The sequence below is a fragment of the Carettochelys insculpta genome, chromosome 5 (assembly GCF_033958435.1).
Source record: "Carettochelys insculpta isolate YL-2023 chromosome 5, ASM3395843v1, whole genome shotgun sequence".
In the NCBI taxonomy this organism is placed as follows: Eukaryota; Metazoa; Chordata; order Testudines; family Carettochelyidae; genus Carettochelys; species Carettochelys insculpta.
The window spans coordinates 14,379,703-14,406,229 of NC_134141.1; the positions used below are offsets into that span (position 1 = coordinate 14,379,703).

Here is a 26,527-nt window from a genome sequence, read left to right on the forward strand (position 1 = left end):
TTCCTTTGAAGGGAAAGCAAATTCCTTTCCCACAATTGATCCTGCCATGTCTTCTGTTTTGATGTTTCCCTAATTACTTATGATATTTTTGTGGTGTCTATATGCACATGACTGATAACCTAAAGGAATTTCTGACCTAGTCATTATTACTAATAGTATCTGTGGCAACAAGCAATTTCTAATTAGTTGAAAACATCTGTCAAAGGAAACAAAACAGCAGTCGTGTAGCACTTAAAGGGCTAACAGAATGATTTATTAACTGATGAACTTTCATGGGCCAGACCCATTTCTTCAGATCTGTAGCATTTCCAGTACAGACTAGCATTATGTAATACAGAGGTCTAAAACAATTGCAATAAAAAACTGACAAACAGAATACATAAGTCTGAAAGAGAGGTGTGAGGGGTGGAGGATTTTGAGATAATGACAAACATCAAAGGGTCATTATTTCATACATCACTGAAAAAATTTGCAGTAAAAATACCCATTATCATTCACAGAACCAGAGGTGAAAGGAAGCTGGGTGCACCAATGAAGGCTCCGGTAAGAAATGGATGGCCAGCTCTGGTGCTCTACTGCAGGAGGAGGTGGGTGCACTCCCAGTGGGGCTCTGTGGGTTCCTGCACGAGGCAGGCAGGTGAAAGGACCCTGCTGAGGGCACATCCACCCAAGCCTCTCACTCCCCAGGCACCCTTTAGGGAGGGAGAGAGACTGAAGTTCCTCCCTTCCTGATTCGAACTGGGCTGCTGCCTTCTCTTCCTCTTTGTCACTCTCAGGGCCTGAGGGGTCAGTACTGTTTGCTTAATTCCTCCTTCTGGCTGTGGAAGTCAGGAGGCAAAGGAGCTGTGCACTCTGCAGTCATTCATTCCTTGAGTGGTAGAAGACAGGAAAGAACAAGCAACTCTGGTATGAATTTTTTGCGGGGTACTTCAGACTCCCTGCCCTCCCCACACACCTTCTACACACCCCAACCCCAGCCCTTGTGCTGAGCCCCTCCTCACCCTCAACACTGTCTTCTGCACCCTCACACACAAAGGAACCACCTGCTGTAACCCCCCGCACTCAGCCCCTGCCTTGGTGTCTGTTCTCCTCCAAACACACCTCAGCCCCCTGCCCTGAGCCCCCGCCCCCACGCTACCAAGCTCCTGTCCTGTCTCCAGCACCCCCATACCCCAACATTCCCTTGAGCTCCCCACAATCCATCCCATACTTCTGTTTCAGACAGGTTCTGTTGTATCACAACTCACCCCACCCCCAACCTCCTTTCATAGGTGGGTTGTGATATGTGAGCACTTGTAAGAAGTTGTTACTTCCCCCCGCACCACAGAACACATTTAGATTACGAGGTGGTCTTCATAGTTTACAACAACTCATTCATTACAACACACTCACTTACGGTAAGAAGTATCCTTTGTTAATTGCTAGGGGTTTCTTCCTAGATATCTGGTCATAGGTCAAGGTGAAGTGATTTCATTGTTGTCTGTGCACTCCGGCCTTTGGGACACACATTGAGGTTCAACCTAAGTACAAAGAAAGTTTCCAATAAGCAGTCCCATGGCACCGTAGACATTAAAAGTTGTATTAGGTAATTAGCTTTCAAGAGTTAAAAACCACTTCCCATATGTTATCTAATGATATACACATATGAATGAATTAAAGGGTTTTTAATATCTATAACACTTCTAATGGGAAGTCATCTAGCTCAGTGTGGCTCAGGTCTCAAAATTTAGTTCTTTCTTTCTTTCTTTCTTTCTTTATTGCTAAAATTTTCTTTTAAGTCACATGGAGATGGAGGCTGGACAAACATCTGGCCTGTAGACTGCTTACAATGTGGTGAGCAGGAGGGTTGGATCTAGCACAGATTTTATATGAGTGCTTTGAGTGGCTCAGAGTTCTATAATAGGCCACACCAAACCCTCACCGTACACTAGGATGTTAGATCAAATTTAATTAGACACTGGAGTCCCACCTTGAAGATTGAGCCCTCCGGGGAGATTAAATTAGCCAGTCTGGAAAATATGACCTTTCTGTGCTATAGAGTTTATTTCATGCAAAAATGTGTCACACACCATAGGATCTACCTTTAAAACATTCAAAACCATTATATTGTAACTGAATGCCTTAAACAATCAGCCCCTGGGGAAGGACAAGTCCTCTGTAACCCAATTCCTTGTGAAGTAGAATGCCTCTTACAAATGTTTCTGGAGATTAATATTCTTCAAAAAAAACTTGTTCATTGTGCATCTGTGTGCTCCAAAATGGAGGTTTTTTATCACTGCAGATAAAGTTCAAAACTGGCCTTACATGTGAAACAATCTTCCCATTATTCCTTCCAAATTAAAAACAAAAATTCCCCATATACAGTGGATCCCAGCTACTCTTTTGGTCTTTTTGGCTCAGAGCTGATTCTTTTGAGTCCATCAATCACTTCATACCTCTGTGTTCTCTTCAGATTTGGGTGAATAATGCCAAATGAATGAATAAATAATCCACAACTATTTCATTTAACATCTTTAGCCAGTTTATTTCCATTTCCATAAGCACTGTTTTTTTCTGCTTTGCTTTTCTTTAAAGCAGGAGGACCAAAACTGCTTTTTGTTTTACATGGGCGTAAGTGATTTTGGTTCTCTGCCATTGACGACAGAGATGTTTGTGTGTTTAACACTTAAGGATGTGCTTAAAGTTAAGAACACTTTGCGATGCTTTCCTGACCAGGGTGTATTTGAGCTATTAATGACTTGTGTCATATTGCAGTATCTAAGAATCAATGGGACAGAAGCACCTGTTTGATGTGAGTTTTAGTGGCTTAGACACAGACGTCAATGTTTTCCGGAACTGAGGCCGTAGTGAATAGCATTCACAGAGTAACCAGGTACCTGTAAGTTTCAGTAACATTGGAAAAAAATACATATATATGCTTCCAGAAATCTGCCACTAGACAGTTGAGGTAGTTTATCCATATATTTTTCACTGTGAATTACTCAGTTCTAGTTCTCTGACACTGGCACCTCTATTTCCCCATGAAGTCTTATCTGTATGGGGTTATGCAACCATGACTTAATTCCTTCTTTTAACAACCCAGTGGTATATTGTACAGTAAACATCACCCTACACAGAAGTGGGTGGGGGAAAGCGTCCATAACTAAAAAGGACAAAGACCATACTGAAGAGGAGGCAGTTGGCTTAGTGAAGAAGGCACCATCTCTGGATTCAGGAAGTCTGTGTTCTTATGTCAGCTCTGACATTCATCTACTTAGCAAGTAACTTTACTTCTGTTCCTTCTCCCATCCTTGGTCTTTATTTTTCCCATACTCTGTACATAACTGAGCTCAATGGGGCCCCAATCATATTTGGGGCTCCTACATGTGAGCATAATACCAATAATAAAGATGATGTTGAGGGAGCAATACATAGTGTAGTGCAATGCTTTAAATATCCAATTCTTCTAGAGCTCAATGCAAAATCCTTTAATGTGTTTCATCATAAGGAAATTGCAAGTCAATAGTGCCTTTGTTCTAGTTAGTAGTCTGGAAAACTGACAAATTAGTATTTATTTCTTCTTTAATAAGAGAAATGGCAGCATACGAAGATAATTATTTATTTGCTTTTCTCTTTTTATCTGTATATAACAAGGGTATTCCAAAATTCTTCTCTACCTGCCCCAGGCTCTCTGCAGGTTTCTAGTCTTCTCCATAGGAACTGTCAATGCAAAGCCATTGGACTCTTCATATATGTTGCTTACAAATAAAAACATCTTTAGCTATATTGGGTGCCTTTACTGGTTCACAGCTTGATAGGTAACAATATGACAAATATAACAAGCTATGTGGTACAGAGGCTAGCAGGGAGGAGACACCTGTTCACCCGAGTGGTAACTGCCCACATTTTTTTTCTGACAAGTTTGTATGTATATGTTGTAGAAAACAACAGAAGAATAAAAAAATGTCTTGGGGCTTGTCATAGATGAAAAATATTAAAAGAACTTTAATTAACAAGTACTCAAAAGATTGGAAATATCTCATCCAGTTGGAAGCAGTTTCACTTCCGAATACAGTTTCAGTGGGATACGACATTTTTAACTTTCTGTCCAAACTCTTTCATTGTAGACCCGGGCCTTATTAGACAATGATGAACTTCTCCCTGTTGAGACAGATGATATGCAGATGACACTAAGCTGGGGTTTGGGGGTTGTAGATACACTGGAAGGTAAAAACATAGTCCAGAGTAGTCGTCATCGTCGTCATCATCGTTATCAATAACCGTGGGCTCAGCACCCGTTTGTGTCTGATGCCTGTCTCACTATTTCCTTCCATCTTTCGCTGTCCAGTGCAGAGTGGCTTAGTTTCTGTAGACTAGCTCCACACCAATCTACTATATCATCTATCCATTCTCTGTGGAGTCTGCCTCTCCTATTCAAACCACCCATTCGGCCGAATACCAGGGTCTTAATTTTTCATTCATCATTCATTCTGCAAATATGCCCAGATAGTTGTAGCTTCCATTTTATGACCTTCTGCAGCAGGTTCTCTTTCGGCTGTATCTTTCTATATAATTCGTAGTTGGTGACCTTCTGTGTCCATCCTATTTTCACGATCTTTCTATAACAACTCCTTTCGAAGGCCAACATTTTTCTTTTCGAATCTTTCATTATCACCCATGTCTTACATCCGTACAACATGCTGCTGAATACATATGTTTTATAGACACTCAGCTTTGTTCTTAAGCTAATTGCTTTGCTTTTCCAGATCTTTTCCATCGCCTTCAAACTTGCTCTTGCTTTCGCTATTTTAGTTGCTATTTTCTTCTTACAGTATAGACCATATGTTAAGTTGCTCCCCAGGTATATGAACTTCTCTACATTTTCTAGTTCAATACTAGTTCAATGGTCTAGAGTGACTTGCACAAGTTGGAGGATTGGCCCAAAAGAAATCTGATACGGTTCAACAAGGACAAGTGCAGAGTCCTGCACTTAGGACAGAGGAATACCAAGCAGCACTGTAGGCTGGAAACAAACTTGCTGCAGTTCTGCAGGAAAGGACTTGGAAGCTGCAACAGATGAGAAGCTGGCTATGTGTCCTCCTTGTTAAGAAAGCTAATGGCATACTGGGTTGCATTAATCGGAGCATTGCCAGCAGATTGAGGGAAATGATTATTCCCCTCTCTTCAGCACTGCTAAGCCTAGAGGTGGAGTACGCCATCTAGTTTGAGGCTCCCCATGACAGAAAGGATATGGACAAATTGGATAGGGTCTAGCAGAGTGTATCAAAAAAGATTAGGTGGCTGGATTTTTGAGGAGAGGCAGAGGGAACTTGGGTTTTTTGGTCTGCCGAAAAGGGGGTTTTGATGGCAGCCTCCAACTCCCTGAAGGGGTGTCAGTCAATGGAACCAGACTGGACTCAGTGGTGACAGATAACAGAGTGAGGAGCAGGGGTCTTAAGTAGCAGTGAGGGAGGTCTAGGTTGTATAGTAGGAACAATTATTTCACTCAGCGGGTGACAAAACCCTGGAATGGGTTAACTAAGGATCTGAGTGTAGAATTTCCATCCATAGAGATATTTGTGCCCACTGAAGTCAATGACAAATCTCTGAGGGTTTTTAAGAGACCAGAAGTTCACCCAAATCTTTTACCCCAGATTTGTAATGCAATAGAAATGTGTGATTTGAAAGTAATCCCACTATCCTGCTTAAAAAGATAAACAATAGAGGAAGACAAGAGGCCAGATTTACTGAATTATTTGGCCCCTAAAACCATAGGCTCTTGGAGATATTTATGGAAGAAGTTAAGTAGGTTAAATACTACTGAAAATGTCACTAGGAGCCTGTCTGAAACTTTACGGCTGTGTCTACACTAGCCCAAAACTTCAAATGGCCATGCAAATGGCCATTTTGAAGTTCACTAATGAGATGCTGAAATACATATTCAGCACCTCATTAGAATGCTAGCAGCTGTGGCACTTTGAAGTTGCTGTGGCACTCCTCCAGATGGGGCTCCTTTTTGAAAGGACCCCAGCAACTTTGAAATCCCCTTATTCCTGTCTGCTGATCCCCTTATTCCTATCTGCTGATAGGAATAAAGGGATTTCAAAGTTGCCAGGGTCCTTTCGGAAAGGACCCCTGTCTGGATGAGCCATGCGGCAGCAAGCCACAGCAATTTTGAAGTGTTGCGGCTGCCAGCTTTCTAATGAGGTGCTGAATAAGTATTTCAGTGCTTCATTAGTAAACTTCGAAATGGCCATTTGCATGGCTATTTCAAAGTTTTGGGCTAGTGGAGACATACCCTATATGATTTAAATATTTTTGTAAGTCTGGGTTTCGGCCAACATACTTTCTTGGGCTATGGCCACACTTGGCCAAAACTTCAAAATGGCCATGCTGATGGCCAGATTGAAGAATACTAATTCTTTGTCGTGGTTACATGGGGGTCCTCTCCCCAGCTCAGAGGAATAAGGGGATTTTGAAATGTTTGGGGTCCTTTCAAAAAGGACCCCCGTTTAGCCGCGCCAAGCTGAGCGCATTCGAAAGCGGTGCTTTCGAAGCACCGCTGTCAGAAGCCTGCAAATGCTAATGAGGTGCTGAATATTCAATTCAGCACCTCATTAGTATTCTTCAATGTAGCCATTAACATGGCCATTTCGAAGTTTTGGCCAAGTGTGGCCACAGCCTTGGTGTATGCTACTCCCACTGCTATCACAGGATTTCCATTGAGGTCAATTAGTGTGTTGCTTGTAGAATAAGGGTAACATAAGGACCTTATTGTGAACTTACCCAGTGGTCCCACCTTGGCTGCCCTTCATATCCCCTGATATCCACCTGAGGCCCACTGTGCATAAGCCGAGAAGAAGATAGAATATTAGCCAGCTATATGGGGATCTGTCTTGTTTGTTAGATTTTGCCCAGTCACGAGTAAATGCACCAGAGCAGTGGTTCTTAGCCTGCAGCCTCTGGGCCACTTGTAGCCCCATCAGCGCATAGCTGCAGCCAATGTGACATCCCCGGGGGCCATACAAGTAGTATTGTATGTGGCCCGCAATAATAAATAGGCTGAGAACACCTACGTTAGAGGAACAGAGGACAGGAAGAGTTTCCCTCATATTTGTGAACCAAACTGAAGCCAGGCACAATTCCTGGGTCCTGTGTGGGCGCTGCAACTTACCATCACTTCTATTGCTCACAAGAAGGAAATGAGAGATGAGGTAACTGAATCAATACGGCACAGCTGGAATATTGCACTAAACAGGGGGCAGATCTGATGGAGAGCTAGCCAGAATTCCTCCCTGGGTTCTTCCATTGTGGCTTCATTCCTGCCTTGCAAACCCCTGTGCAGCACACCCCGGCAGTAAGAGCTGTAATGTAGCCCCATATCTTACCTCATGAACCTGACTGTGCAAATATTTGGAAAATCTGTTAAATTCATATTCCTTGATTGCCTTCTGAATTTAGAAATATACAAAGTAACCTTTGCTCCTGGTCATGTGGATATTGGAAGCATATTAATTTAAAGAGACTGTTATAATGATTTATATCCATATATGCATAAATTATCTCTTCAAACTGACAAAAGCCTCTAGAATATTGATATATGAGCCAAAGGAGAATAATTAGACCATATTGAAGCATTTTTCCCAATTTACACACAAAACAAAACCACCCACTTTGACCAAATCTGCTCTGTGATAAGTTAATATATTTGCCATGCAACTCAGTGGGGATGATGAATGTCTATATCAAAGTAGAATTTAGTTTCCTTTCTCTACCTGAGTAAGCAAACTTGGAAGGTAGAACAGACTATTTGGTAAAGAAATATGCTTTCAAGTGAGAAACCAAGTGACTGAATAAAATAAAGTCTGACTTACCTGGAGAGTTTTGGCCACTTCATTCTTGGAGGAGGCCAATAAAGCAAAGCACAACACAGCAGCAAGCAGTGAATATCTAACAACAACATCTGGCAGCAGGGTCCCAAAACTAATCCCACAGTCAATGGTGTTCCTTCTTTGGAATGCAGCTCCATATTCCTCATAGAAAATGCTGCTGGCTTGTGTGGGGATGGCTATGTGGACCTATGTCTTCTCTGACCTCTTTAGGGCCACGACAAGGGAAGGGATAGTCTCTGACTTTCCCAGTGGTGAGGGGCAGGGGTGGAGTTCAATTTGGGTTTGTCTTACGTGGTACAAGCCAGGGATCATGTACCATATCATTCAGAGAGGGAGGCTGGTCCAGAGGTTAGAGCAGTAGCCCAGGATTCAAGAGGCACAGGATCAGTTCTTTGTTTGGACACAGACTTCCTGTGTGACCCAGGACAAGTTGTTTGTCCTTTCCATGTTTCAGCTCCTAATTTCTAAAATGGGGTGATAGCACTATGTCTGGGGTACTGTGAGGATAAATACATTAACAATTGTGAGGTGCCTAGCTGTACAGGTTCCTAATATAAACATAGTCTCTCTCTTTTCCCCACTTAGATATCCACACATCAAGGAGGCATAAGAAGTTCCTAAATTGCTTGCATTAGGCTCATCCTCACAAGACAGCCCTTTGCAGAGTTAGCCCACAAGGCTCCTTTGCACAAAGGAGAGCATTCATAATCTGTTCATGTTAATACTCATATCTCCTGAGTAACCCCCACCGGAAAAATTTCATATTTTCCCAGTATCCCTCCCCTCCCATTCATTGAGAAAGTGAGTACGCTAAAGAAACATAAATCAAGGGAGGTATGATCCATTATCCCCTTCTGATGTGTGATGTAGGCTATCTATCAAACCCTGTATAAATCAGGTTAGACAGTTTTACTATGAAAACCTAGAGCTTGACAGAATGTCTTTCACAGCATTTTCAAAAAGATCTCTGGAAAAACAGGGATGGTTTGGCTAGGTATCCCTCTCTCCCACTTCCAACTTGCTTACAAACTATGTGGCTAGATTAGTCTTTTAAGAGTCAATATTTCTATCTGGCCCAGCAAAATACCCATGGTTGGCATTGAAAGAGCTGTGAGGACAGGTTTGTTTGGGTTTTTCCCCTGTGCATTTAACAAATGCTTTCTCCATCTATATTTTCACATATATTTGTAAATAAGTTTCACTTTGTGGCAGCTTTCATGCAGTTCACTGGGAGCATTTTATCTTGATCAAGGACAAGAGGATAACCCGTGTACATCTTAGTAGGGATCTGAAAGCTACCATACAGATCAACAAGGAAACGGGTTATAGCTGTCTGTGAACAGTTCATAGCAGTTAACGTCTTTCATAAAATAATAGGTCTAGGATCTTTTGAAACAAAACAATTCCAGGAAGGAGCAAAAGTTCTTTTATGTTATGAAACTTGAAAAGGGAAAAGGCTGATATTTGAAAATAAATTCATTTGTGGTTTTTGACAATTTGATGGGAATGTGAAACATAGTTTGACTTACTTGTAAAATGAAGTTCTCTATACACACAAGAGGTGTACATCTAGAGATGAAGAAGTGGCCTTGTTAGCCTCCCCCAAGTCACCCACTACATTTTTCTCAGCCTGAAGATCACCTTATTACCTCAAGTGATTATAAACTATTTCAGCTTCTCTGCCCATTCCTTTCTTGGCCTCAAATGAAATTAGTTTGAAGTAGCAAACTGACCTGTAGGGATTTGACTGAGCTCTTAATTTATTTCACATACAACATCGAACCCTCTCAGATGCTTTTGGAGACTATAATACTTGTGAACTACTGAATTCATCTCTTCCTACCTCTTAACCTGGCAATCCCCTCCCTGTCAGTCTATCCACTATATTGCCACCAGAAGGATCTTTCTCATTCATCACTTTAGATCATGTCCTGAAGCCCCTCCTCCTCGCGCTTTTGTCAGTTCACTCACTCTCATTGCAATTAAATCACAGAACACTGGAACTGGAAGGGACCTTGAGAGGTCATCGAGTCCAGTCTCCTGCCCTCACAGCAGGACCAACCACTTCTACACCATCCCCGATAGATGTCTGTCTCATCTGCTCTTAAATATCTCCATCACTGGAGATTTCACAAACTTCATAGGCAATTTGTTCTAGCTTTTAGCCGCCCTGACACTTAGGAAGCTTTTCCTAATGTACAGACTAAACTTCCCTTACTGCAGTTTAAGCCCATTGCTCCTTGTCCTATCATCAGAGGCCAAGGAGAACAATTTTTCTCCCTCCTCCTTGTAACTCTCTTTTAGGTACTTGAAAACCACTATCATGTCCCCTCTAGGTCTTCTGTTTTCTAAACTAAAGAAACCCTGTTCTTTCAGTCTTCTGTCATAGCTCATGTTCTCTAGACCTTTAATCATTCTTGTTGCTCTTCTGTAGACCTTCTCCAATTTCTCCATAACCATCTTGAAATGTGGTGCCCAGAACTGGACACAATACTGTAATAGAGAACTGATCAGCCCTGAGTAGAGCAGAAGAATGACTTCTCATGCCTTGCTCTCAACACTGCTCTTAATGTATCCCAGAATAATGTTTGCGTTTTTTGCAAGCACATAACACTGTTTGTGGTCCACTATGACTCCTAAATCTCTTTCTGCAGTACTCCTTCCTAGAGAGTTTCTTCCTATTCTGTAGGTATGAAGCTGATTGTTTCTTCCTAAGTGCAGTACTTTGCATTTTTCCTTATTAAACTTCAACCTGTCTACCTCATACCATTTCTCCAGTTTGTCCATATTATTTTGAATTTTGACCTGATCCTCCAAAGCAGTCACAACCCCTCCCATCTTGGTATCATCTGCAAACTTACTAAGCTTACTCTCTATGTCTGTCTCTAAACTGTTGATGAAGACATTGAATAGAACTGGTCCCAAAATAGATCTCTGCAGAACCCCACTTTTTTTGACCTTCCAGAATGACTTCAAACCATTAATATCTACTCTGAGAATGGTTATCCAGCCAGTTATGCACCCAACTTATAGGAGCCCCATTTAAGTTGTATTTGCCCAGATTATTGATAAGATCATGCAACACCATACCAAATTCCTTAGCAAAGTCTAGGTATACCACCTCCACCATTTCTCCCTTATCCTCAAGACTTGTTATCATGTCAATGAAAGCTATCAGATTGGTCTGGCATGATTTGTTCTTTACAAATCCATGCTGGCTGTTAGCTATCACCTAATTTTCTTCCAGATATTTGCAGATGATGTCCTTAATTACTTGCTACATTACCTTCCCCTACACAGAAGTTAAACTGACTGGTTGGTAGTTTCCTGTGTTGTTCTTTTTTTCCCTTTTTACAGATGGGTACTATATTTTCCCTTTTCCAGTTGTCTGGAATCTCTCCTGACTTCCAGGACTTTTCCAAGGTGATAGCTAAAGGATCCAATACCGCCTCTATCAGCTCCTTAAATATTCTAGGATACATCTAAGTTTTGTAAGTAATTTTTTACTTGTTCTTTTCTTTTCTTTTCTTTTCTTTTCTTTTATCCTATAAACCTACTCGCTTCCCAATAGCATTTGCTATGTTAGGCACTTCTACATTAGAGTTCTTAATTAAGACTGAAATTAAGCACTTCTGCCATTTCGAAGTTTCCTGATATTATTTCTCCTTCCTCACTGAGCAGTGGACCTACCCTGTCCTTGGTCTTTCTCTTGCTTCTAATAATTTTATAGTATGTTCTTGTTACCCTTTATGTCTCTATCTAGTCTGAGCTTGTTTTGTGCCTTTGCCTTTCTAATCTTGCCCCTTCATGCACATACTGTTTGCTTATATTCATGCTTTGTGTAGGGTGCGAGAAGAGTTTGTAACGGTCTTATGAGAGCAGATCGACCCCTCTGTGAATCCTCAGGAGAATCTAAAAAGACCAGTCTGTGCAAGGTGAAAGCTGCAAACTACCATGGGAACAGCTGCAGAACAAGTCGCGCTTGCCAAGATTTCAAGGCTACGCTGGCAGTAGGCCACAAGAGATAGTGATAAGAAATGCATAGGCAATTTTAGGCAACCTTATGTTAATGAGCTCAGCTTTATCAGCTAGTGTTAGGAGGCCTGTTACTGAGCCTCTCCCCGAGCGAAGCTCCGACGCGTCGGGTTTTCCCCACTGGTGACTGCGGCATCTCCGGGGCTCCCGTCGCGGGTGTCACGCGCTTTCAATAAACCAAATATAGCACTCGCCTTCTGGGTGCAGCCTCGTCTCTGGGGAACCCGAGCCTGGTTGGCTACACTTTGTAATTTCTCCTGATTTCCACTCCTTTGATTTTGAGATCACACAGGATCTTCTACCTTTCCTATGCAGAGGTATAGCTTGCTTTTGGGCCTTTTTTATTATGTCCCTTTGAAAAACTGCCAGCTCTATTCAGTTGTTTTTCCTTTTAGTCTTGCTTCCTATGGGACCTTTCCTACCAGCTCTCTGGGTTTACCAAAATCTGCCGTCCTGCAAATCCATTGTCTTTATTTTGCTGTTCTCTCTTTCACTGTTCCTTAAGCTGGGTCTGCACTACAAAGTTCTGTCTACAAAAGTCATTGTCAACAGAGTTTTGCCAACAGAACGTCTGTCTACAAAACACACCCACACCTAATGGGGGCTCCCCCCGGTCGAAGGCCTCTGTCAACAAAGAGCGTCCAGACTGCCCAGCCTTCTGTTGACAGAACAGCCAACCAGAAGCTCTGCAAATGGGGCTCTGTCAACAGAGGGGCCCCTGGAGCATCTACACTATTTTTCTCTTTACAGAATTTGTCTACAGAGGTGCTACGCCTCAAACTTTCAAGACATAATTCTGCAGGGAAAAAGATTGTGTTCTGTCACAGATTCTAGACAGAACACATTTTTACTGTGGATGCTCCTTAGTTTTGTTGACAGAAGTTCCCTTCTGTAGACAAAACTTTTTAGTGTAAACACAGTTTCAGAGTCATGAACTCTATGATTTCATGATCACTTTCTCCCATGCTGCCTTCCACTTTCAAATTCTCACCAAGATCCTCCCTATTTGTTAAAATCAAATCTAGAACTGCTTCCCCTCCACTAGTTTTTTCAACCTTCTAAAAAAAATATATTGTCAGTGCAGTCCAAGGACTTTCTGGATAGGTTATGCCGCACTTTGTTAGTTTGCCAACATATGTCTGGATAGTTGAAGTCCCCCATCACCACCAAATCCTGTACTTTGGAAGATTTTGTTAGTTTCTTAGAAAAAGCCTCATCCACATCTTCTACCTGGCTACGTGGTCTGTAGTGGATCCCTAGCATGACATCACCCTTGTTTTTTACCTCTTTCAACCTAACCCATAGACACTCAATGTGTCTGTCTCCGCATCCATCTCCACCTCAGTCCAGGTGTGAACATTTTTAATTCATAAGGCAACACCTCTTCCCTGTTTACCTGCCTATCCTCCCCATGCAAGCTGTACCCCTCCATACCAATATTCCAGTTATGTGTATTATCCCACCAAGTCTCTGGAAACCAATTATGTCATAGTTGTATTTGTTTTTGACTTCACGTTCTTCCTGCTTATTACTCATACTTCTTGAATTTGAATATGAGAATCTAAGATACTGATTTCCTTTTGCCTCCCACATCTGACTAGTCCCTCTCTTTTCTCTGTTATTATAGCCCATCTTTAAACTTGAGACTATAAGCTTTAAAATTGCTTTTAAGGCCCTACTCCATATAACCTTTGCCTAAATCTCTAGCACATTTCATTTCACATTTTTCCCCTCACTGCTCCCCTGCATATGTGGGCATAAAATGGCATAATATCTGTAGCACGGGCAATAGTACCTAAGATTAACTTTCAGAGAACAGGCTGAATTTGGGCAAACAGGTAGAAACATAGTTGTTTTTTTTTTTTTTTTTAAGATAAAGAGAAAAGGCTCCAATTGGACTGGAAATCTACAAGAGGCAATTAATATGGAAAATCCAATTTTTCTTTAACAAATTAACTTTTCCATGCAAACCATATTTGAAAATATTAGCTGCAGACAGAACATTCTGCAAACTGTTTTCAGTTTTATTTTGGGGCTCGTTGTCCAGTGAATTAGCCTTATAACTCTTCAAGAGTTTGAATGGTAGGTGATTATTCAGCAAAATAACTACTATCGCTACCATTGCAAATGTGTATTTAAAAATGCAGTATGTAGAGTGTCTCCAGGAATAATTGTAGTTGGTAGGTCTTTTTGGAAATGTCATTAGAGTGGATGAGGTAAGGGGGTCTTGGTTCTAGGTGCAGGAGAGGGGTATTAAAGATAGCATTGGAAATGCCATTAATTTTGTTTAAATAATTTTTAATAAAATTAACTGCTTTAAATCCTTTCATAGTCATTTTGGAGGGAGTAGGGCGTCTGGTAATTTCCATAGGGCTTTTTTAAGTGGGATGTTGTATTCCTTCTTGCACAGCCACAATATATAACAGAGCAGCTTAACTCTGAGTTTTGAATGGCTTGCTTTGACAGCAATGTTCACGATAGTTCAAAATTCCACTAGCCTGTCTTGTAAAGCCTGTACTCTTGTGAGCTTTCAGTGTGACTGTTCACAGGGGTTTTTTTTATTACGCTTTAAGAGAGGTTCTTGGGAACATGGTTTGTGGCACAGGAAAGGGGAAAAGAAGAAGTGGGTATCACGGATGTAATTCGGTCAAGAGCAGACACAAATCTGAGGGGTCATTAAAACCTTCATACATGAAAACATCCATATTCAGGAAAGCATTAAACATGGAATTATTTTTAAGTGTGCACTTAAGTGTTTTCCTGAATGAAAAACTAAATTTTAAGTTTTACTGATGGAGCATGCAGAGTTGTAACCTCATGGGCGTCACAGTTCAGGCCTAATTAAAGATATAAACCTGTTCTGAATGCCACATCATACTTGCATTGGTTTTATGCTTCATTGGCATTAGTCCTCAGGACAGTTATATCCAGACCTCCAGGTTTAATGTGAATATGTGGCCATGCAAGTGGTTAAATAATTTATCATTACTGCTAAAGTTCTATATAAAGGTCTGTCTGAGCTGCATGAATCCACAAAAATAGCCATCATCCTATCATTTTACATATCCTTCTGCATATCAATTTCCAAGTGGTGTTTTGAAATAGAAGCAAACTTCCGGACACAATATTAAAAATGTCTCTGGACTTTTACCTATATTTTTAAAAGATGTAACAAAAATTTGCAGATAAAGCATCTATCTCTTGCTTTTTTTAATTAAACTCAAAACCAGGGACATTTCATCAAGGAATCTTTTCATAACAGATATTTCACCCAACTGTGTCAAAGACACTTATACATATGTTGGCTTCCATTTTTATTATGAATCTCATAACTTTTTTGAACATACAAGGAAAAGATTTAGGGACTAAAACGCTCAGAGAAACTCAGAGTCCTTTGTTAGGAGAAAAGGATTTTATTTGCTCTGAGGGTTAATGCAACAACTGTTCCTGCTGTATTTCATATGCTAGGATAATATGACCGTATTTCCTGTCTCTCAAGAGAATATCAAGTGAATTCTAGTGCTCTTTGAATTGCAAGTGCTGATAGAATGTTCCCCAGTGTTCCCTGCTCAAAGACAGAAAAGCATTAACATTTCTGACAGTTGGAAACAGAGGTTAAACACTTCACGAGAATAATGATTTTTAAAAGGGAATTATTTTGCTTTTGTATGAGGTATGCAAGATTTTAAACAAACAGCTTCCAGATGGCATATATTAGGTCTTGAAAGGCATCTGGAATATTTAGCTAGACATGCTTAGGTAGATTTTTGAGCATGGTCACTTTCAGAGAATGTAAGTTTTAGAACTGACATTGAAGCACTGGAAATGCTGGTTTAGAAGATGTCATAATTTGCTAAATTAGCTGGTTTGTGGGTATCTCTTATCCCTGTTGATGATGCAGCTTGCAGGTAATAAAAAAATTCATCTCCTCTCTTTCTCTGTAACCCTTAATTTTTAGTTCAATGTTTCCTCAGGCTGAAAGCTATTAATAATGTTTCAGTCCTAGGAGCAATGTGTTAATGGTTAGACCAGAAGGGTTGTGAATCAGGACTTCTGGATTTTATTTCCTGTTCTACCACTTATGTGCATTGTGATATCTTCCTGTATCTCTTGACCCACCAGTCAAATTAAAATCCAGAGTAAAAATTGCCGATTATTATTATTATTATTATTATTATTATTATTATTATTATTCAAACTTAAATATGGGACTTGGGCTCCTATATTATTTTAAAGCCCCAGATATTCTAAGGTGCCTAACTGTTCATGAAAGTCAAAGGGACTCGGGATCCTAAGTCATTTAGGCCCTTTTCAAACTTCAAAAGGAGAGAACTATAAAAATTTAGGAATACCATACTGGACGAGATCCAGGGTTATTCTAGTCTAGCATACTATCTTCATCAGCAAACAGCATCAAATACTTCAGGGTAATAAAAATGCTTCTTTGAAAGTCATGGGTATTTTAAGGCACCTAACTCATACTTAGGCACTTCTATAAATTCCATCATGTGCATCTTTAGGCGCCTAACTATCTTCATAAATCTTGCCTTTTCTACCTTTCTTCCTCTGAATATCATATTCTTAATCTGGACCAATAATTCTATTCTTCAGTTCCTACTCACAGAGTCTGTGTTTGGGTATGTTAGTACAATGCTTAGCAGTGTGGGGTGGGGCTATAATCTTGCGTAGGCCCTCTGGCATTACAGCAATATAACTGGTAGGTAATTAAAAATAATGATGCTTATAAAAGGATATTTACAGCAATAACTTTGTACTATACCCACTTGACTGTTATGTTTATCTATCTATCCTTGAAAGCAGTCCCCATTCAGAAACTGATCCAAGGCTTACTGAAGCACTTGACTTCAACAGGATTACTCAAACTAGTAACCCCTTGAATTATCCACCCTATTAATTCTTTTGTTGCAGGTCCTTTAGGATTCCTCCACCATCTGTTCTGCCATTCAAGTGAATAAAAAGCCAGCCCTTACCTGGAGCATTCAGCTACAAATTACCTTGTTTCCTTCATCAGGATGTAATGAAAAAGAGAAAGCAGAAGTCCATTTGTTAAATCAGGCCAGCTCTCAGAACTGAGATGGTGGTTTACTGTCTGGGTTTGTTCTGTTTTAGGAAACTTCTGTGTGTCACGTCACTTGTCTCCTGTCATGAAATTCATATTGTGTTGATTTATATGCTTCATGTTGCCATTTCTCATCTGACTCACAGAACTACAAGTACCCTAGCACTAAAAGTGGAAAAACTAGTCTTTTCAGAGGAATGCTTTGGTAAAGAGAAATAGTCTCAGGCAAAGACGTGGCCAGACTATAAGATAAAACAGCTGACTATTTTCTCAGGCTGCCTCCTGATCACCAAACCTGGGCTGCAAATTAGCCCTGGTTACTAGGACAGATTGCAAGCTTTACTTCTTGAGTTTCTAGATAGCGTCTTTTTCTGAAACGGTTAATAACTTGGCAGTTTTATGATTCGGGGGCACAGGGGCATGCTGGATTCTGCAGCACTGTGAGCACTGTTTATACTTAACTGAAGAGTTGTTTCTTATATATGTTTGCCTGAGGCTTGTGGTCTTCTTTCACTGCTTCCCTCTGCTCACAAAAAACATGTCTGGATGAGTAAGTAGAGAGACTGTAAGACATTTCAATAAATAACATTGCAAGAAATCTCTATGGATGCAGCTTGGCATAAGACACCAAATATATAAGCAGACCAAAGCATATGCAGTAGCTTCTAAGGAGAATGGAATTATAAAATACTGGATAAGAGGCAAAGAAGGTGCTTGCTTTCATGTGCCCCAGTATCCTTTTCTTAATACCACATGGCTTTTTGTTCTGATGTCTTCGAAACGTGCCAAAGTTAGAGCAACTGGTTTGACAAATGTTTGAGCGTAGAGTTGGTGATGGGTACAGGAACAACTAGAATGGACATGATGCTTCTCCCAAGGTAAATCTTAATCCATTTTAGAGGTCTGTAAAGACCTCTGTACTGCCCGTCCTGCCTCCCATTTTTATGTCTGTGATTTTTCCGTTAAAAATGCATATTCAGTGACGCTGAAATACTGACTTCATTGATCTATTGCACTTGTGAGGAAATAAAAAATCTAAACATTTCTCCCAAAAATTAAAAAAATGGTATTTCCTAAACTAGTTTTCAATTCAAAATAACTTTTCATTTTGGCAAGTACATTAATTTCATAATAACATTCAAAAAATAAAAATTTGCAAAATCAAAATACATGTTTTAGATTTTTTTAAAAATACCAGTAAACTAAATAATTGGCTATTCACTCAGTTCCACTTCAACACAGCCTGGGCCCCAATCTGTTTTATGGCCATAAGTAGCTCCTTTATCTAGTCAGAGCTGCTCTGTGAGCAGTTAGAACCAGTTTACTTTAACCTCTATGTAATGCTCTCATGTTATTGTCCTGTATTTGACACATCAAATACCTGGAGGGCTGTATTTCAAGTTGGAAATCCAGACCAGTTTTGAAGAATCATAAAGGAGGAGTGAAATAAGCTTCAAAAACCTTGTGAGGAGGGGAACCCTCAGTGGTTTAGTTGTTGAGTGAAAATGTCCCTTCTTGACCTATGTGTCGGTTCATATTCAAAAAATAGATCTACTTTTTTAACTGCAGCCCTAAATATCACAGAATCACAGAATCACAGGGCTGGAAGGGACCTCAGGAGGTCATATAGTCCAGCACCCTGCTTCAAGCAGGATCAACCCCTACTAAGTCATCCCAGCCAGGACCTTGTCCAGCTGGGACTTAAAAACCTCAAGGAATGGAGAATCCACCACCTCTCTAGGCAACACATTCCAATATGGCCCAGAATGCTTGTTTTTAAGAAGCAGACTACAAATGTTTGTAACAAGTGCATGGAACTTGAATTAAAACAAGTGCAGAAGACAGCAGAATAATTCAAATGAATGATGAAACAGAATGAAATCACAGGCTCTGGTTCTCATTCAGAACATGAGTTTTCTTTTTTTCCCTGTGTGGTATATGTCATCTCAAGTTACATTTCTACTTCTATGAAGTTGTTTCTGATCCCCTGCAAGAAATGGCCTTATTCTATTTGTTAGCTTCTGTTCTACGGGTTATTTCAAAGCCAGGATGCACAGAGACTAATTAAAGCAATTTTGAATTTGCTGTGGTTGCCAAGTATGCTGACATCAGTATTGAAGACACTTCTGATACTCTTGGTAGGAAAAATTAAAAAGGATTATTCAAAACCCTTCTAGCCCAAAGAGACTCAAAGCTAATCTCAGGTACATATTCTGTCAAATTTAGGGGAAGCCAATAATCTTTGTATGGATTGTCTTTGAGCTATCCTGTAGGAGCAAATTGATAATTACAGCTCTGTTCCAGAGTTCTTCTAAAAAATCTAGGGAGAGGATAGGTTTGGATATTACATTTCCCCATATCTGTAGACTCTAGTGATATTTCTATCCATTTAACCTCTTTTAAATTTTTATTAGTTACTCCCATAAAAAATCTGCTTTCATAGATGCAAGAATTACCTTTCGAGTGACGATCTATGTTTTTCAGGACAGGAACTGAAGTTAGTATTATTGTTTAGTTAGCAGCATGGAGTACTAGGCAAGTTGTCTTGGCTCTGCCTGCCACAGCCTCGAGTCACTGGGAAAGCCTAGTAAGTAAAGATGGCCTTTCTCCCTTCTATTCCCTGGGCCCCCAAGGAAGGTGATCTAAGCTAGACCATCAGTGGAGGAGGATGCTTGTGGCTGTACAGCAACTGCCGAAGGGAATGTGCACACTAGTCTTTTCTCTTTCTCATCAGCACAGGACCCCAGGAGGCCAGTGCTAGCAGTATGTAGGCTTAAGGCCAGTTCTTACAGTGGTTTAATTAAAATGGACTTGAGATTTTTGTCAGTTGCAGGTGCAAAATTCAAATCTGATGTTTAAAACAGGCTTCCAGAAACATTCCCTATTTCCTATGTGATGACTTGTGGAAGCTGCTCAGCTGTGAGGAGCATAGAGAATTGAAACAATCCCACTGAGGCAGGGAAAACTCTGCTATTCTTGGATCTTTTTCAGAGGTTCTTGAAGGGGCCATTGGAAGCCTACATATATGTCTGCTTGGGTCTCTGGTGTGTGGTCAAAATAGCCTTCATGGGTATTTCAGTAAAAGCAAACTAATGAATTCTTGGGTATTGATCAATATTCGAGTTGCTGCAATGCCACCCTAGTACTGCAATGGTAAAGTTGCTGTTGAGGGGTAGCAACTGTACAGTTGATCAAAAAACCCATTGCTAGTTAAGTTCATTAATGCATCTTGAGCAAGGATGCTAGAGAGGATATTGATATAACATAGGTGTTTATGAAGGACAGCGATTGCAGTAAAGAACCAGATTTTGATACCCCACTAAAAATAACCTTACTCCTTGAAGTGGTCCCACTGAAGTTAATAGGATTATGTGAGTAATTGATCACCAATGTGAATAGGGGATTCATATTCTGACTCTTTTAGGTCCCAGTTCTCCCACCCTTACTCGCACTGAGAAATAAATTACTCAAAAGTAAATCACTGATTTCATTATGTTGATTCTAGTGGGTCTAGTTATGTAATGTCGTAAATCAAATGGTACAACTAGTCTACAAACCAAGAATGATTCACCACTAGCTCCATACATCATCTTCATTTTAGTCTAGATTCTGCCAATGTACTACTCACCTTTGCTATTGTACTGTCTATATTGTGCTAGAAAACGTTATTCAGAGGTGTAACTAAAGGGAGATTATTTATTCTATGGAATCATTATTACAGGTGAAGATTAATGCTGGATGAGAATTCAGCAACACTGATGTGATAGACATGAAGACGAGCTCTGTATAAGCTTCTCTATCTCACCAACAGAAACTGGTCAATGGAAGACATTACCTTACTCATCTTTTCCTGAAAATTTGCTAAATTGCTTCTGTTTTTCAAAATCCAGACATGTCCAAATGTTGTTTTGATTTTTCAGTTCAAAACAAGTTTGTTTCAGATTTCCTTTAATACAATCTTGTAATTTAAAAAAAACCTTTTAGATTGTTAAAAAATAAAATTAAAGTTTTATGACTGTTTTTGCTTTTTTAAATTTTCAAACAAATTGCTTAATTCAGTGCAAAATTATTTTTAAGAATTTTTTATTTCCTGAAAATTCTGAAAAGCTTGCTCTTTGGTTTGGTCTGCAACTAACATATTTTATTTTATTTTTATTTTCTTCAGAATTATCAGCAAACCGACCAAAAAAAAAAGCGCTTTAGTGGTGATATGTATGGCAGTCAGCTTGCAAGAACTGAAGAATGTGGCCCCCACTATCATTATGAATTTTCCTGCCAAGATCTCTCCTTTTTTTCCCTTAAAGTTCTACTTCATCATCTCTTTTGCACATGCATACTGCAAAACTTTTTGTAGTGGCTATATTCATTTCACTGGATACGCAAGGGTATATTGTATATTTTTAATTTATCAGAATGTATAACTATTCCATCAACATAACATGGCAAATCAGTAAACAGACATTGAGAATTCCAGTGTTTCAGTGCAGTCTGGAAGTACAGGCATTTTTTATTAGAGTGATGCTTCTTGATTTCCAGGCTTCATTTAGAATTTCTTTCAAAATGTAATCAATGGGAGGAGGATAGGACGTAGATGTGACCCGGCTGTAAATTCCATCCCTGTAACAGATATAGGCTTTATATGAAATATCATGAAAAAACATTGTTTTTATAAGTTCTCCTGGTGCCAAGATTTTGAACAATAATGCAAAATAATCATGTTAGCCGATTTTGTTTGCTTGTTCAGCACTGTATGTTATGTTACTGGCTGTTATGTTTTCAGAAGCATGAGTTAACACACCTCCAATCAAACATATTATTATTTACTATATACCTTGCTCTCACAATGTCAAAAGCTTTGAAGCATTCTTATGGCCTGTGCAGTAACTAATAATCTTTTAGAGACTATCAAGATTAGGGACAGGTGACCAAGGCCCACAGGCAAGTGAAAAACCTGGAGACTTGGGAGTTGGGTTGGAAATGGGAGGGATCATGGGCCATAATAGCAGAGAAAAAAGAGGCATTAGTCAGATGTGTGGGGCAGAAGCAAATCAGTATCTTAGATACCTATATATAAATGCAAGAAGCATGGGTAATAAGCAGGAAGAACTTGAAATCAGGATAAACACAACTATGATATAACTTGTATCACAAACTTAGTGGGATAATACTCATGATTGGAATATTGGTACAATTTACTCAGGAAGAATAGGCATGGTAAACAGGGAGGAGATGTTGCCCTATTTACCAAAAATGTGCACACCTGGACTCAGGTGGGGATGGATGCAGGAGACAGACAAATTGAGAGTCTCTGGGTTAAGTTAAAAGGGGTTAAAAATCAAGGGTGATGTCATGAGAGGGGTCTATTACAGACCACCTAGCCAGGTAGAAGAGATGGATCAGACTTTCTCTAAACAATTAAAAATATTATCCAAAACACAGGACTTGCTGGTAATGAGGAACTTCAACTATCCAGACATATGTTGGGAAACTAAGACAGCAAGGCACAGAATTTTTTTTGGACTGCATGGACAACAATTTTTTTTTTTTTTTATTTCAGAAGGTAGAAAAAGATATTGGGGGGAAGCAGATCTAGATTTAATTTTAAAAATAGGGAAGAATTAATTGAGAATTTCAAAATGGAAGGTAGCTTGGGAGAAAGTGACCATGACATCATATAGTTCATGATTCCAAGTAATAGTCAAAGGGAGAACAGCAAAAAAGAGTCAATGGATTTCAGGAAAGCAAATTCTGGTAAACTCAGAGAGCAAGATTAAGCAATATTAAGAGAAAAAACAACTGAGAAGAGTGGGCAGTTTTTCAAAGAGACGTTATTAAGGGCCCAAAAGCAAACTATTTCACTGCATAGGAAAGCTAGAAAGTATGGTAAAAGACTGCCTTGGCTTAGCCAGGAGATCTTGCATGATCTCAAAATCAAAAAGGAGTTGTATAAAAAGTGGAAAGTAGGAGAAATTACAAAAGATGTATATAAGCAAACTGCATGTATGCAGGGGCAAGATTAGAAAGGCCAAAGCACAGAATGATCTCAAATTAGCTAGAGACATAAAGGAAGTCATTCTATAAATATTTCAGAAGCAAGAAGAAGACCAAGGACAGGGTTAGGCCTACTACTCAGTGAGGAAGGAGAAACAGTATGAGGAAATTTGGAAATGACGGAGATGCTTAATGACTTTTTCGTTTTGGTCTTCACCGAGAAGGTTGATGCAGAAATGCCTAACAAAATGCATGCTAGTGGGAAGCTGGTAGGTTTAGAGGATAAAATACATGAAGAGCAAGTTAGAAATTACTTAGAAAAGTTAGTTAAAAAGTAAGTTAAAAATTACTTAGATGTCTTCAATTTACCAAGGCCTGATGAAACACATCGTAGAATAGTTAAGGAGTTGATAGAGGAGGTTTCTGAGCCTTTAGCTATCGTCTTTGAAAAGTCCTGGAAATCAGTACAGATTCCAGAAGACTGAAAAAGGGCAATCATAGTGCCCATCTATAAAAAGAGAAAAAAGAACAAGCCAGGAGACTACAGACCAGTCAGTTTAACATCTGTGCCAGGAAAGATAATGGAGCATATAATTAAGGAATTCATCTGCAAACATCTATATGAAAATAAGGTGATATGTAACAGTCAGCATGGATTTGTAAAGAATAAATCATGCCAGACCAATCTGTTAGCTTTTTTTTTTTGATAGGATAACAAGTCTTGTGGATAAGGGAGAGGTGGTGGATGTGGTACGCCTAGACTTTAGTAAGGCATTTGACACAGTCTTGCATGATCACCTTGTCAATAAACTAAGCTCTTAGATGGGGCCTTTAAAAGGTGGGTGCATAAGTGGCCAGATAAGCATTCTCAAAGAGTAGTTATGTATAGTTCACAGTCCCACTGGAAGGGCATAAGGAGTGGGATTCCACAGGGATCTGTTTTGGGACCAGTTCTATTCAATAACTTCAACAATGATTTAGATATTGGCATAGAGTGTATGCTTATTAAGTTTGCAGATGATACCAAGCTGGGAGGGTTTGCAACTGCTTTGAATGATAGGTTCATAATTCAGAATGATCTGGACAAACTGGAGAAATGGTCTGAAAACAGGATGAAGCTTAATAAGGAAAAATGCAAAGTACTCCACTTAGGAAGAAACATTCAGCTTCATACGTATAGAAGGGGATGCGACTGTCTAAGATGGAGTGCTGCAGAAAGGGACTTAGGGGTCATAGTGGACAGCAAGCTAAATATGAGTCAACAGTGTGATGCTATTCACATGATTCTGGGATGTATTAACAGGAGTGTTGTGAGCAAGACATGCAAAGTCATTCTTCCACTCTACTCAGTGCTCATGAGGCCTCAATTGGAGTATTGAGTCCAGTGCTGAGTACCACATTTCAAGAGAGATGTGCAGAAATTGGAAAAGATCCAGAGAAGAACAACAAGAATGATTAAATTTCTAGAGAACATGAGCTATGAAGGAAGACTGAAAGAACTGGGCTTCTTTAGTTTAGAAAACAGAAGACTTAGAGGGGACATAACAGTGGTTTTCAAGTACCTCAAAGAGGGTTAAAAGGAGGAGGGAGAAAAATTGTTCTCCTTGGCCTCTGAGGATAGGACAAGGAGCAATGGCCTTAAACTGCAGCAAGGAAGTTTTAGATTAGGTATTAAAAAAAACTTCCTAACTGTCAGAGTGGTTAAACACTGGAGTAAGTTACCTAGTGAGGTTGTAGAATCTCCATTGCTGGAGATATTTAACAGCAGGTTAGATAGACAATGCTATGGGGAATAGTCTAGATGGTGTTTGGTCCTGCCAAGAGGGCAAGGAACTGGACTCCATGACCCCTTGAGGTCCCTTCCAGTTCTAGTGTTCTATGAGTCAAATAATGATGACTGCTGTGGGTCTTCTTAGTGAAATCAAAGGGACAAGTTTCAATATTTATGACTTCATACATTTTTCAGGTTGTCAGACGCACATTTTCAGTGCAAAGATGTTTCATGACCTAGGACTCAGTCTCACTTCCATCACCCAGTGCACTGAACACTTTAATCTTAAACGTTCTTTGATCTCTCTCTTCACATTCTTGGAATAATATTCTAATGGAGATTTTCAAGCATCTATTTATAAGTCTTATCTCAGATACATCTATTTGCTTGCTTGCCCTCTTCGGAGGAAGGTGGGAAAATAATAACACATAGAACAGTAGGTATCTTCACTATGGCTGCACAAAATATTTATAATCTATGAGGGACTATGAAGTTTTGTGTGTCATTACAGTGTATTGAAAGTGATTCCAGGTCATAAAACAACTGAAAACTGCTAATTTTCAAAGGAAAACATGCCTTTTGAGAAGAAAGTTCATGGAGTTTAAAAAAAAAAAAGGAACCCATTAAACCCAAACCCATTAAACCCATTGATAAATTTGGAACACAAACATTTGGGCTAGTGCTCCACTCACCCCTGCTTCCAGCAGATTTATGCAAATGAGCAGTCTAGAAAATACAAAATGGCTGCTCATTTGCTCATTCAAGCAGCTCATTTACATATTCACAGCAGAAAACAAGCAGTGAAGACATGGTTCTTTCGGCATAAACCCCTTCTGTCACCATCCCCTTATCCCTGAATTTTTCCAAGGATAAGTGTCTGGCAACAGATGGGATTTTTTGCTGGCAGAGCCAAGTATTCACTGCTTGTTTTCTTCCATGAATATATAAATGAGCTGCTCGAATATGCAAATGAACAACCATTTTGAATTTTCTAGACAGCTCATTTATATCAAGCTGTCGGCAATAGGAGTGAATGTAGCGCTAGCCTTAGAATTTAACAAAATATGACAACATTGTGCGACAGTAAAGAACTGAAAAGGTTTTTTTTATTAGATCTGCATTAACTTGAGTTTATTTGAAAATCAATGAGGAAAAAAAGGCTTTAACAAGAGCTATGTGAAAGCTAGGGTTCAAGTTTCATGGTGTTGACAACTCATGTGATTTTATTTGGTTGGTCTCAGTATTTGGGTGGTTTGCTTATAGCTCCAAATGTGGGTATCAGGTGGTTACTTTAAAATTTAATCTTTCATTTAAAACAAATAAGTTCCTAGCCTTCATAGTTCCAGGGAAAATTGAAACACGAACACCAAATGCTTAACAACTAGAAGGCATATACAAATGCAAAATCTTCAATTTTTTTTAACTCATGACTTTCGCTAATGATATCACTTTGAGTGGGAAACACTGGTATTCATTACAGATTTGAAACTTGGGTTATATTTATCCAAAGTTTCCGTAAAGCTCTTTAGTCTGTGCTGATTTTTAGTTGCAGTACAGCCAACCTGCCACTCCTACTTAGTTCTTAACCCTTGTACTCTGCATGGAGCATAGGTCATCTACGAGTCTCCTCCACTTCACTCTGTCTTGAGGCAAACCAAGCTGGCTCCAGGACTACCCCAGTTGTTGTCCTTCAAGCTTAGTAGACCTTTTCCACATTGTTGGAGGTCTTCCTCCTTAGCATTTAAATGAGGAAATATAAAATAATACCTTCTCCCACTG

General features: G+C 39.7%; 1 long non-coding RNA gene across 1 annotated transcript; it reads right to left on the minus strand.

The window, feature by feature from the left end:
- Window positions 1-324: 324 nt before the first annotated feature.
- Window positions 325-17,004, minus strand: LOC142013014 (uncharacterized). The gene is made up of 3 exons (XR_012645524.1): window positions 16,898-17,004; window positions 1,397-1,520; window positions 325-868 (listed from the first exon to the last, which is right to left on the minus strand). It is a non-coding gene; the product is annotated as an uncharacterized LOC142013014 (long non-coding RNA).
- Between the last annotated feature and the right edge of the window lie 9,523 nt (window positions 17,005-26,527).